The following is an 11,326-nucleotide window of genomic DNA, read 5'->3' on the forward strand; positions in this document are numbered from 1 at the left end:
TACTTCTTCACTGAAAGGGTTATCAAGCGTTGGAACAGGCTGCCCAGGGAAGTGGCCGAGTCACCATCCCCATCCCTGGACGTATTTAAAAGACGGGGACACGTGGTGCCTCGGGACATGTTTCAGTGCTGGCTTTGCCAGTGCTAGCTTTACGGTTGGACTCGACGATCTTAAAGGTCTTTTCCAACCTAAACGATTCTGCGATCCTGTGATTCTATGATTCTGTCATTCTACGTTTCATGGCCATGTCCTATTTTCCGCAGGATCTGAGAAACTAGCATGGGGTTCTTTTGGGGTCCGTGCCTCTTAAAAACCTCTCGTGCTGGGCTTGACCTACATAAAGCACTAAAAACCTCTTGGCTGCCTTCCTCTACAGCGCTGAAGGGAAGTCAGGGTTGCAGGCAGAATATCTGAAATTCTGGGCCTGCCTCTCCTCTTAGGATGTCTGGAAAAGAGCATGCTAGAGATAGACCACATGCCTTTACTCGGCATCGTGAATTGTCGATAGCTTCTGGAAAGGAAGTTGTAGTGAAGCGTTTCAATAGCTATGATCTTTTCAGTTTCTATCCTGCCCGTTAACAGCTACCAAAAAGATCTCCGTCTCATCATGTATGAACTTAGGCATATCTAATATGCACAAACACGGACACAAAGCATAGATAAACACACAGAACTCTGCTCACACACACCTTGTTGTCGGTGCAGAGCATCCCGCAGATATAGATGCAGCTTATCCCGCTCTGTGCCTACGTCCGCAGTTCTCTCTCTCCTGCCCAGATACTCTGCCAATAGGACAGCTATGTTTCAGGAAACCAGCAGTGAGTGACGAGATCACTGGGGAGTATTCAAGTACATCGTTAAAGGACAGCATTTGGGATCAGGTACTACAGTCACTTTCCCTATCAGTTGGCTCTATTCCTTTGCAAAGGCAAAAGGCCACAGAAAACCACTCTTTCCCACTAAGCGTTTTAGTTCTCATCCTCACAGCCTAACCCAATAAAGTCAGGGGACAGCGTCACTTTTCTGGAGCCTATTCCAATTACCACTGAGAACCTTATCCAGCAATGGAACCATCTCAGTTATCTGCCTTAGGAAAAAAAAAAAAATGGTTACTCACGTGCAACGCCGCCACCACCACCACTGAAGAACAGCTTCTCGCCTTAATGGACCGCCAAACATGGCGGTGGCTAAACACCCATACTCTCTCTAGAAGCCTTCATTTCACTGGGCTGCTTGATGATCAAACCTCCTCCCATCATATCCCTGGAGCGACCATCACTTTCAATGTCGCCTTCAGTTCCACTTCAAAGCCATCTCAGGAAAAAAGAAACAAACTCCTTGAGCCTTTTATGGCCAAAGGAACCCATCAAGCTTAGTATACAGAACCCGACAGCCCGGGCTGCTGCTAAGGAGGACAGCTACTCAAAGATACCCTCTGCAGTAACCCGTCACTTTGGCAAAGCTTTGGATGGACGTGGTCCACAATGCGTGCCTGACAAAAGCTAAGCTTTGCTGAAAAAAGCAACTCAAAACAGACCTTTGGCCTCTGAGGAGAAAGCATATTCATCCTTTTACCACGGCTGAATTACACTGCTGACCCTTTTGTTTTGCAAAACTATCATCCACAAACACTTGCGACTTGAAACCTGGAGAACAGATACAGCCTTTCTGTCAAAAATACGACTTTGACCGTGCTTATGATAATCACAGTTTCCATTCATGTTTTATCATTAAAGCCTTAGGCCCAGATGAGCTTAGAGAATTCGTAGAGCTGAGTCTGCACTGCAGGAGAGCAAGGAACCCTGCTCTTCCCTTCTTGCACCATTTGTTCTTCGCGGCCCAAGAAATGGAGAAACCGGATTTAAAGACACAAAGTAGAAGAGCAAGGCCTGTGAAGAGCAGGGAGCCAGCCTGATGTGCACAGGCTCTTATGAAATAAAGGATGTTGGCAATGGACAGAGGCACAATAATATCAGCTGGGCCAGGATACACGAAATTCAGAGAAGACTGCTCCAGGGGAGACTGGAATCAGCTGGCGGCTGCTGGTCAAGGGGAATGCCTGCCAGCTAACAGGTAAATGGAAGCTCACATCAGATGAGGAGTTGGCACAAGGAATACTAAGTTTGGGAGGTGTTTGGGAGTGAAATGAGAAGCCTCAACACTGGAGACAGGCACGGGAGTGAAGATAAGGTGCAACAAGCCAGGCTTGGCAGAGACAACCTCAACTTTGGAATGTTTGAGGGCTCTAAGGGGGGTTTTTTAATGTACTTGTTCTTTAAAAGAAGTCTTGTACTGTGCTGGGCCTCCCATCAGCCCTGGCTCCCTCCACTGATGCGGTGGCCGTGTAACAGTGGGCAGAACGCTGCTGCCGGCCGTGTCACAGGGGTTGGTGACACAGCCGCCCAGGACCGGTAGAGAAAGGGCTGTGCGGTCAGACGGCCCAGGCTGCAGGCGGGTGAGCGAGGGCTGAGGCGAGAGGCCAGGCAGGGAGGAGGGCAGGGAGGGGAGGCGAGGGCTGCTGGGCCCGGGTTGCCCGTGGCGCGACAGATGCCGGCTGCTCCTCCTTTGTCTTCCAGGGCTGCAGGCTCACACAAGGACGGGAACACACCATGGCGCGCTCCCGTCCTCGGCCAGGCAGCCAGAGACGTTCGCTACCTTCTGCAAGGACGATGACGCTAAGTTAAGGCCTCGAGACTCTGGCAGAGCCCTGGGCAGGCCTTGCCCACGGTGAGCCGGGGTGCCTGCCCCTTTGCTTCTTATCCTGCCTTTTACAGACGCACGAACACGCAGGGACAGGACCACACCATGGCGCGCTCCCGTCCTCGGCCACACACATTCGCTACCTTCTACAAGGACGATGACGCTAAGTTAAGGCCTCGAGACTCTGGCAGAGCCCTGGGCAGGCCTTGCCCACGGTGAGCCGGGGTGCCTGCCCCTTTGCTTCTTATCCTGCCTCTTCCAGACACACGAACACGCAGGGACAGGACCACACCATGGCGCGCTCCCGTCCTCGGCCACACACATTCGCTACCTTCTACAAGGACGATGACACTAAGTTAAGGCCTCAAGACTCTGGCAGAGCCCTGGGCAGGCCTTGCCCACGGTGAGCCGGGGTGCCTGCCCCTTTGCTTCTTATCCTGCCTTTGACAGACACAGGCCCAGACAGCAACAGGACCACACCATGGCGCACTCCCGTCCCCTCCCTCCGCAGACACTCAGCCAGAGATTTCTGCAGCTTTCCACAAAGCCATGGACCTAAGCGCAACCAAGCACTCACAGCCCCAGTCTGCACCGCGCCAGGGTCCCACAGGCAGCTCGAGGCTCCCCATAGCCGTGGACAACGGGAGCCCCGTGCCACCTGCCCTCTCTGTCTGAAACCGACCTTGAAATAAAACTTTCTCATTCATGAACCTTTGACTGGTTCTTGTGGTTTGTGTGGTTGTCTGGGCGAATCCTCCTGGGCTTTTTACTTATTGTCCTTATTACACTGAGTTTCGCCATCTTTGTTTATGTCTGTAGAAAAGATATAGATATCTTTCTAGACATCTAGAAAATGTACCTGTATCTTCCTTATGGGAAGGAATTGGGGAGGCAATGAGATGCTGCTCTGATATCATGTGGGCACGATGCATTCAAAACATGGAAACCAGCCAATCCCAGAGCAGTATGAAAACACGTGGGGTGTGAGCCAAGAGCCATGTCCTTGGGTCAGTGGGATGAGGCAGGAGGCAGAGGTCAGCCTGTGGTACACAGGCTCTATGCAGACCTCACCACGAGGTCACTTGTTGTCGCGTGCACAACTGGGACTTTCTGTGCTCTGTCTCTGGGAATTTTCACCTGAGGCCATCAAAGGAAAACATTTCACTGCCTTACCTGTTTTATCCTAGAAAACATCCATTATCCATGGAATTCCCTATAGATTCACATAAAGATGCATATGGCTGCTGTTCTGAATTTTTTTATTTTAGTATTACCATATAGTGCATCAATTCCAGGGCAGACTTTATTACTAAAGATTTTTTCCTCAACATTTCATTCTGTAGATTTTAAAAACCCTCAAATTCTCAGAAAATCACAAATCTAAGCCAAAGACAATAAGGCAATACTGCTTTCTTAATAATACTTTGTTAACTTCCCCAAGTCATGGCAGAATCTAAGTTTAGCCAAAGAATGTTAGCCAGTTTTTTGCGATTCAGATATCTCTGGGGTAGACTATATCATGAGAGCTTGCGCAGCGCTCTCTGAATTCCTTTGTGTAGTGGAATCTCATTTTCCATCTTTCTAGGATTCTTTTTGTTATTATTTGAATCAATGAGATTGCTAATCAGGTAATATGATGTAAATAATGTACAGGAATAGAATACTGCCTAGAGGAAATTCAGAGCCTTACATTCATTGGCAGTTTAACTTATGTGGTGTTCTTTCCTTTCCCTCTGCTCTGATTTTTCAAGACACCTCTCCCAGAAATGTCAATGCCTAGAAAAGGAAGTGAATAAAAGTCATGTTTTGCAAACCCAAGTGTGACATCCTCATGTTACTCAAAGTGTTGAGTAAAGAGATTGGTTTAACACAGGACGAGTGTTATAAAAAGATCTGTCATGATAAATATTAGTTGTGTTTCCAGATAGTCCTCTGAAATATTTTTTTAGTTTTTTTAATTGGAAGGGCATGCCAACTTGTGATATGACACATACTACAGCTCCGAGTAAGCTTGAGCTAACAAGTGCACCGGACCTGATCAGCCTGGGATCGGGATTTAAGTCATTAGGATCAGTGCAAAAGGAGGCCAGAAGCAGCAGCAGGGAGACTTCACCATATTCAACAAAGAGCATCCCAAAGCAAATAGTTGCCATGGCCACCCTGCCAGCCCAGCGCACCCATTTGCACTATCCAGCTCTTTTGGACTCTGACAACATCAGCCAAAGCTGCTTGCCTCACTTCTTTTTATTAAATTTCATCATCATCATCATTTAGTATTACTTTAGGATTATTTATCATAATGTTTTCTTATTATATTTACTATTTCCTCAACATGTGTATCTGATTGCTTAGAAAAAGAAAAAGTAGAAATCCTCACCATGATCAACACAACACAACCCAGACCAACACATCTGGGAGAAAAAGAACAAGTCTTGTTTTCCAGAATATGCCACACACAGAAATATAAAGCAAGCATCATTCTTATTGAAGTGTGTTCTGTACTTTCTTCCAGTCTCTATTTCAAACTATTTTCTGTTTCATTTTTAAACCTGTCATTTCTACTCAGTAAACATCCTTGATGGCATTCATTTTCTAGTATGCTTGCTATGAGGTCAGATTAGTGTCTCTGGGAGCACCATCTCTTCACATGTTTAGTTTGATAAGGTGATCATACTTAACTTTCTGGAACATTTGTTTCACAAAAATTAACACAACAACAACAACGTGTTCATAACGGGCCTGGATGAATGTGGAACGGAAACAAGGAGAGTACTAGGATCCTCCACCTTCCTATACTCAAGAGAAGCAGCCAAAAATGAGTTGGTGAGCACAAGCAGGACCCCGAGTGCTGGCAGCCCCAGCCACAGTACAAATGCAAAAGAGCAAAATACTCCTTGCTACAGCAGCACTCACACATGATCTGCAAAGGCCAGAATTAGGGCTCAGACACTTTTGATCTGATGATGCTGTAATAATGCAAAGGCAAACCAACAGGTTGGTAAGAAAGTCAGGGCACTTCTAGCAATGGACACCCCTCGTTACCAGAGTCGCTCCACTTGACTATACACTTCCCTGCTACAGTCCCTCCTTTAATAAAAGATTTCACTTGGCATCTGCTTGAATTGCATCAAACCAGTGTGATTTTAAAAGTTGTTTTGTGGCACCTCTCGATTTCCATACATATCTTTTGTACATCCCTTCCAAAGGCAGGATGGACTCCCTTAATATTCAACACAAAAATACTTCTAATCCAGAATTCCACTTCCAGGAATTAGAAGGGAAAGCATTTGGATACATTAGTCCCTTGACAAATATCACACAACAGTAAATCCTGCAAGGGAATAAAGCCAATTTCTCAGAAGATGTGATTGGAAATACAGTTTTTAAAGGTTTCTCTACAAGTGTACCCTGAGCAACCTGATGTAGTGGAAGATGTCCCGGCCCATGGTAGGGGAGTTGGACTAGATGGACTTTAAAGGTCCCTTCCAACCCAAACCATTCTATGGTTCTGTGATTCTATGATATCTGTATCAGAAGACTAGTCTACAACTAGAAAAGAAAATAATTCTATTTCATGGTAGTACCAAGTAGAAACCACCTGAACAAAACAAAGACAGACAAATTAATCTCCCATTCACATCAGTGTAAGTACAGAAAGCCTCCAATGACATCTATAAAAGTCATTCTGGATTTAATCCAGATAACAAACACAGAGTAAAATGTACCCCATCTACTGATAATAAGAAACAACACTTCCTGAGGCTTCTATTCCATATTTTTAAAAGTGTTTACATGGATATTTTTTTGTCCATTCAGACATATCTCAGTACTATCAAACATGTCACATTCCTTATCCTTCCCATTTTTTCAAGATTACTATTCTGTAAATTACTCTAACGCAGGGCGGGGAAAAAAGCACTTCCACATAGATCTTTCTCTCCCATGCAAGCAGGAGACTGTGACTTACTAGAATTTCTCAAATTATGAAACCCATTCCGCAAAGAGCAACTTTGACTGATTTTCAGTTTCTTCATTAAAGCATTGATTTTCAGATGTGGTCAGCATTTAGTCTTCTGCTTCAACTTAGGGACAGTTAGTTAAGGATGCTTAAGGTCTTTTTCCTGACTTTTTGCATAGAAAGCACTCTAACCTAAGGCTCCAAGACTCAGATTGAATTTTAGAATTTCCATTTTAAAATCCTACTCTTATGACAACATAGGGTTTTTTACAAACTGCATTGCTTCTGGATAATTAGGCATAAAGATGTACGTGACTTTCTAGAACTGTGTTTATTTTTTTTCAGTTTTTTCTTCTTTAAAAATGAGATCACTGTTAACAATCTCAGTTTTGATTAACAGAAGATTTCATAAACACAAGCTTTCATAAAGAGAAGACTTTCAGATTTTAATATTAACATTATCTCAAACAACCACTAGTGTGAAGTACCCTCACTGATGTGTTTGAGTAAGTGGGAAATTAATTCCTCTGATGCAATTATATTTGCATGAAAATATGCATTTTCATCTTTAAAAAACGTGTATTTCCAGGTTCATCTCAGAGAATGTTCTGTAATAGGGAGAGTTTTCTCCAGTACTGAGAATTACTTCTGAAAATCAAGTTCTGATTTAAAATAGCATACTGCAGCTGTCTTCATACCTATTGCCATGAGCTCCCTCTCTTTCTGTCTGCGCAGACATACATCTATATCCAAGTCTGAATCAGATCACAGAAGCCAGCTGGGGTTAGCCTTAATCAGCACTAGGACAGACAAGCCCAAGTGGTACCTGCCAAATGCTGAAAGAAGCAACATTGCCCATGCCAAACACATAAATCTCCCTGTCCAGGACAGTGTGGAAACCTATAGACGGCCGCACCAAGGGCTGCACCATTAAGGTCCTGCAATGGATTTTGTCAGAATAGTGGTTTCTTCATCCTATCAAACTGGCCAGGCTCCAAAATCAACTACTCATTTCTGGATCACTGGAATTCACCTGAAGTTCCAAATAGGTTTTTTTGTTGTTTGCTTTGGTTTCTTTTTGTTACTATTTCCTGGTTTACACCATTACGAACATTTGTGGTGTTACCTCTGTAAGGTGGCTGCATTGCAGTCAGCCAACAACCTCCTCTTTCTGTCACTGTACAACAGCCAAGAAGTCAGCTATCTTGCTGAGCAACTTAAAATCCCACTCACTAAAGTATCTGTGCACTTTCACTGGAAACTGAGTAGTCAAAAAGTCCACTACACTTAATTTTCATAAAGCATTTTGATCCGTGTGGAAAAACTGCTGTATAAGAGGAAAGCACTCTATTTTACCATTTAAATTACCAATTCAAATCAAGTCAATTACGACTGGAAGTTTTTTCCTTCTGATAACCACTACACTATATGAGAAGCAGGTAATTGTTGCAGTCAGTTTCTTACTCAGAGTGCAAGACAACGGGAAAAAGCAGCTAAGGACCAAGCAGGTACACTTCCCACATTCCTGACCATACATACTCCAGACTCCTGAGCACCCTCCATAGCAGGTTCCATGCTTTACCAGATCCCAGTTGAAAGGGTGCATGCCTCAGGACCTACATGCAAAACTATGCACCAGGTACAACATCCCCAGAAATACAACACTGTGCAGTTTTAGTACAGAACTCACTATAGGAGCTAGTATCGTAGAGTTTGTAGAACGGAAAAGCCATCAGGAGGTTCACACTTACAGCGAGTACAATACAGTGATAAAAAATCTAGGGTATGGATTGGAAAATTTAAAGCTGTGCAGGAATGGAAAGTTCATAGAGTTAAAGGCTTTTCAAACAACCATGTATACAGATCTTTCTGACTGAAATACTTGAATTATGGTTGATTTTCATTACAGTTGTTCACTTCTGGGCCAACACTGAGCTCAAAGAAATGCCAGTATTCATTCATAGGGTGCTGATGCTTCATGTGGGCACTGCTGCTTAACAAAATATGGCTAATCCTGGTAGTGCCAATATAATTTAGAACTTAATTCCTTACTCTTTAAAAAGTATGCGTGAAGAAACCCAAACAAATGCAGATTTGCTAACACCCCCGGTGAAGTAGATTGCCAGTTTGGTCAACCTTGGTTCTTATCTCTCCTTCTATAGAGATCAAGTGTTAACTTTCCATTGCTAAGAAGCATGAATTAAAGCTACCCTTGCCAGTATTTCAGCAAAACATGTTTCATGTTCCTGTCTTTTCCTGATTAGAAATACTTTGCTGTTAGCTAGCAGTGTTGCTTTAACTCTGATGTCTAAGCATATAAAAATGACATGATTTGTAAAGCGAGGTGTCATCTATTATGTTTGGAATAAGACATTTTGGCGTGGGGAATAAAAACTGTTTTACAAGTTGGATCCATACATAGCAGACACCAAGATAAGTACAAGCTAGGAACAACTGTTCTGGGTGTGACCTAAATTAATATTCCTCAAACACCTTAAGACAAGAAGACAGCTGATCAAATATGTTAACTAGGAAAGCTTATAAGCTAGACAGCTTATAGAAGTGAACTTCTGTGGAACAACAATGAGTTAATAGTTGATGAGATGTATGGAAAACTACAGCAGTCATAAAACTTTTACTGAGTAAATGCTGAGTCCACAATTTTCAATACTGAGTGGAATTGGTACTTCTGGTTCCCAGGTTTGCCTTTGTAGGTCTTTCCTGAGGATCAGGTTTCAGATGTCAATAAAAAGAGTTCTCCTTGTTCCAGCTGGGTGGTTTTGGTTTTTGTTGATCATCTTTGTGAGTTAACCGTGCTCTGGAGCTATTGAATAAAAAGAGTTTTCCTTGTTCCAACTGGGTGTTTCTGCTTTTTATTGATTATCTTTGAGAGTTAACCCAGCTCTGGAGTTGTTGTTTGGTTTCACCTGCACCATCTCCACAAAGCCATTTTAATGTCTCATGGACAAAATGGATCTGAGATGCTTATGTTTAAGATCCATGGATTTTGATGATTCCGTGTGGGACTTTCATTTGTAATACTTGTGTGAATGTCTTATCATTTACCTCACCAACATAAGAACAACTTTCACCAATCAAGGACATTCCTCTAAGAGGTCAGATTGTACTTTTGAATGAACTGCCTGAATGTCAAGGCCATGAGTGCACTAGTAGGCCTTAACTGATAATAATAAGCCCTGACTAACCTCACCTGGGACCTCCATCCACGTGGCCTCTGCTCATTCATCCAGGAGCTCTGTTTAAACTCTGGCCTGAGCCTTCAGTCCCTGTGTGAGCCTCATCATAGCTGTGTCTGTCCCCAGCCCTGTCTCCAGCTGCCCTGACTTAGTGACTGGTTCTCCTGTGTGACGGTGTGCTTCCCCTGACCTTCTCCTGCAACCCTGCTCAGGTGATAACCACCAGTGGTGATTGTAACGAATGCATCTGGTCATGATGGCTGCATCAGCTCAAAGTGGATTCAGAAGACAGATAACAACACAATAGCCTAGGGCTATTGTGCAATGCGCCCACCAAAGAAACTAAAATCTGTGGTTGGCATGCAAATATGACTATGGGTCAATCATCTTATCCCCCATAAATAGTGAGCAGCCCAAGAGCCCTTTGAGCTCTCCTGCACGGCAGTGGGCTGCACACCAGGATCTCCCCTTGAGCAGGGACGCCTCTCAAGGTTACTCCTCAAGGTTGAGAGATTCCTTGCCACAACAGATCCTCGGTAAGTGACTAATAGCATGCTAAACTTTGAAATCTTAGCTAAGTGATATAAAGGATTGGTTGTGCACCTATAATCCTTTAGACATAAACTGTTGACCAAGTCTGGGAGTAGGACTGGATCCAGCCACACCTAGACTTCTCTCTGAGAAGGAGTTTAGAAAGCAAGGGGATCCTTTTCTGAACCTCATGACTCAACAGGAGGATCTCCCTGACAGTTTTGTCTGACCCTGTCCTCTATGCAGTAAATAATCAAGTGTGCCTTGCCATCGGAATCTTGTTAATCATTGTCGCATTGAACTTTGTTAACTCCCTATTCTATATCAATAAACTATATTTTTACTTCTCTCTTACAAGTGAAGTGCACTCTCACTCCATCTGCGACATCCTGGAGGGTCTCCAGACTGGCAAAGGTGGTAGCCTCATATCCTGCCCCCTGGCTTGACAGTGGACCTATGCCATAGCCTTGTTTCTGAGCCATCTCCTGCTGTTCCCTGCTGTCCCCAGCTGGACTCCCTGCATCAGGCTCATCACCTTGACTTGTCCAAGACTGCTGGTGGACGCTGCCACCATCACCACCCTGCCCTGCTCAGGTCCTGTGGGATTGCGCCCTGGTTGCTGAGCTCCTGTGGTCACCCTCAGCACCCAGCTCATCTGCACTGTGGGGTAGCCCCATTCTTGCTGCTCCCTGACACTGAATATTGCATACAAAATTAGGAAAAAAGAAAAAAAACCCTCACCAATCCTATTTTATGTGGGAATCTATATGGGAAATAATTAATTACACCATGTACCAAAAGGACATGATAATTTCCACTAAATTTTCCCAGAATGTTTCCTTCTCAGCATATGAACAACTGCCAGCCACCTTGAAATACATTGTCAAAAATTCGCCTCCCACAGGACAATAAACACCAAATGGAACAAGATCACACCAAA

This window comes from Ciconia boyciana, chromosome 1 (assembly GCF_034638445.1).
Source record: "Ciconia boyciana chromosome 1, ASM3463844v1, whole genome shotgun sequence".
Taxonomy (NCBI): Eukaryota; Metazoa; Chordata; class Aves; order Ciconiiformes; family Ciconiidae; genus Ciconia; species Ciconia boyciana.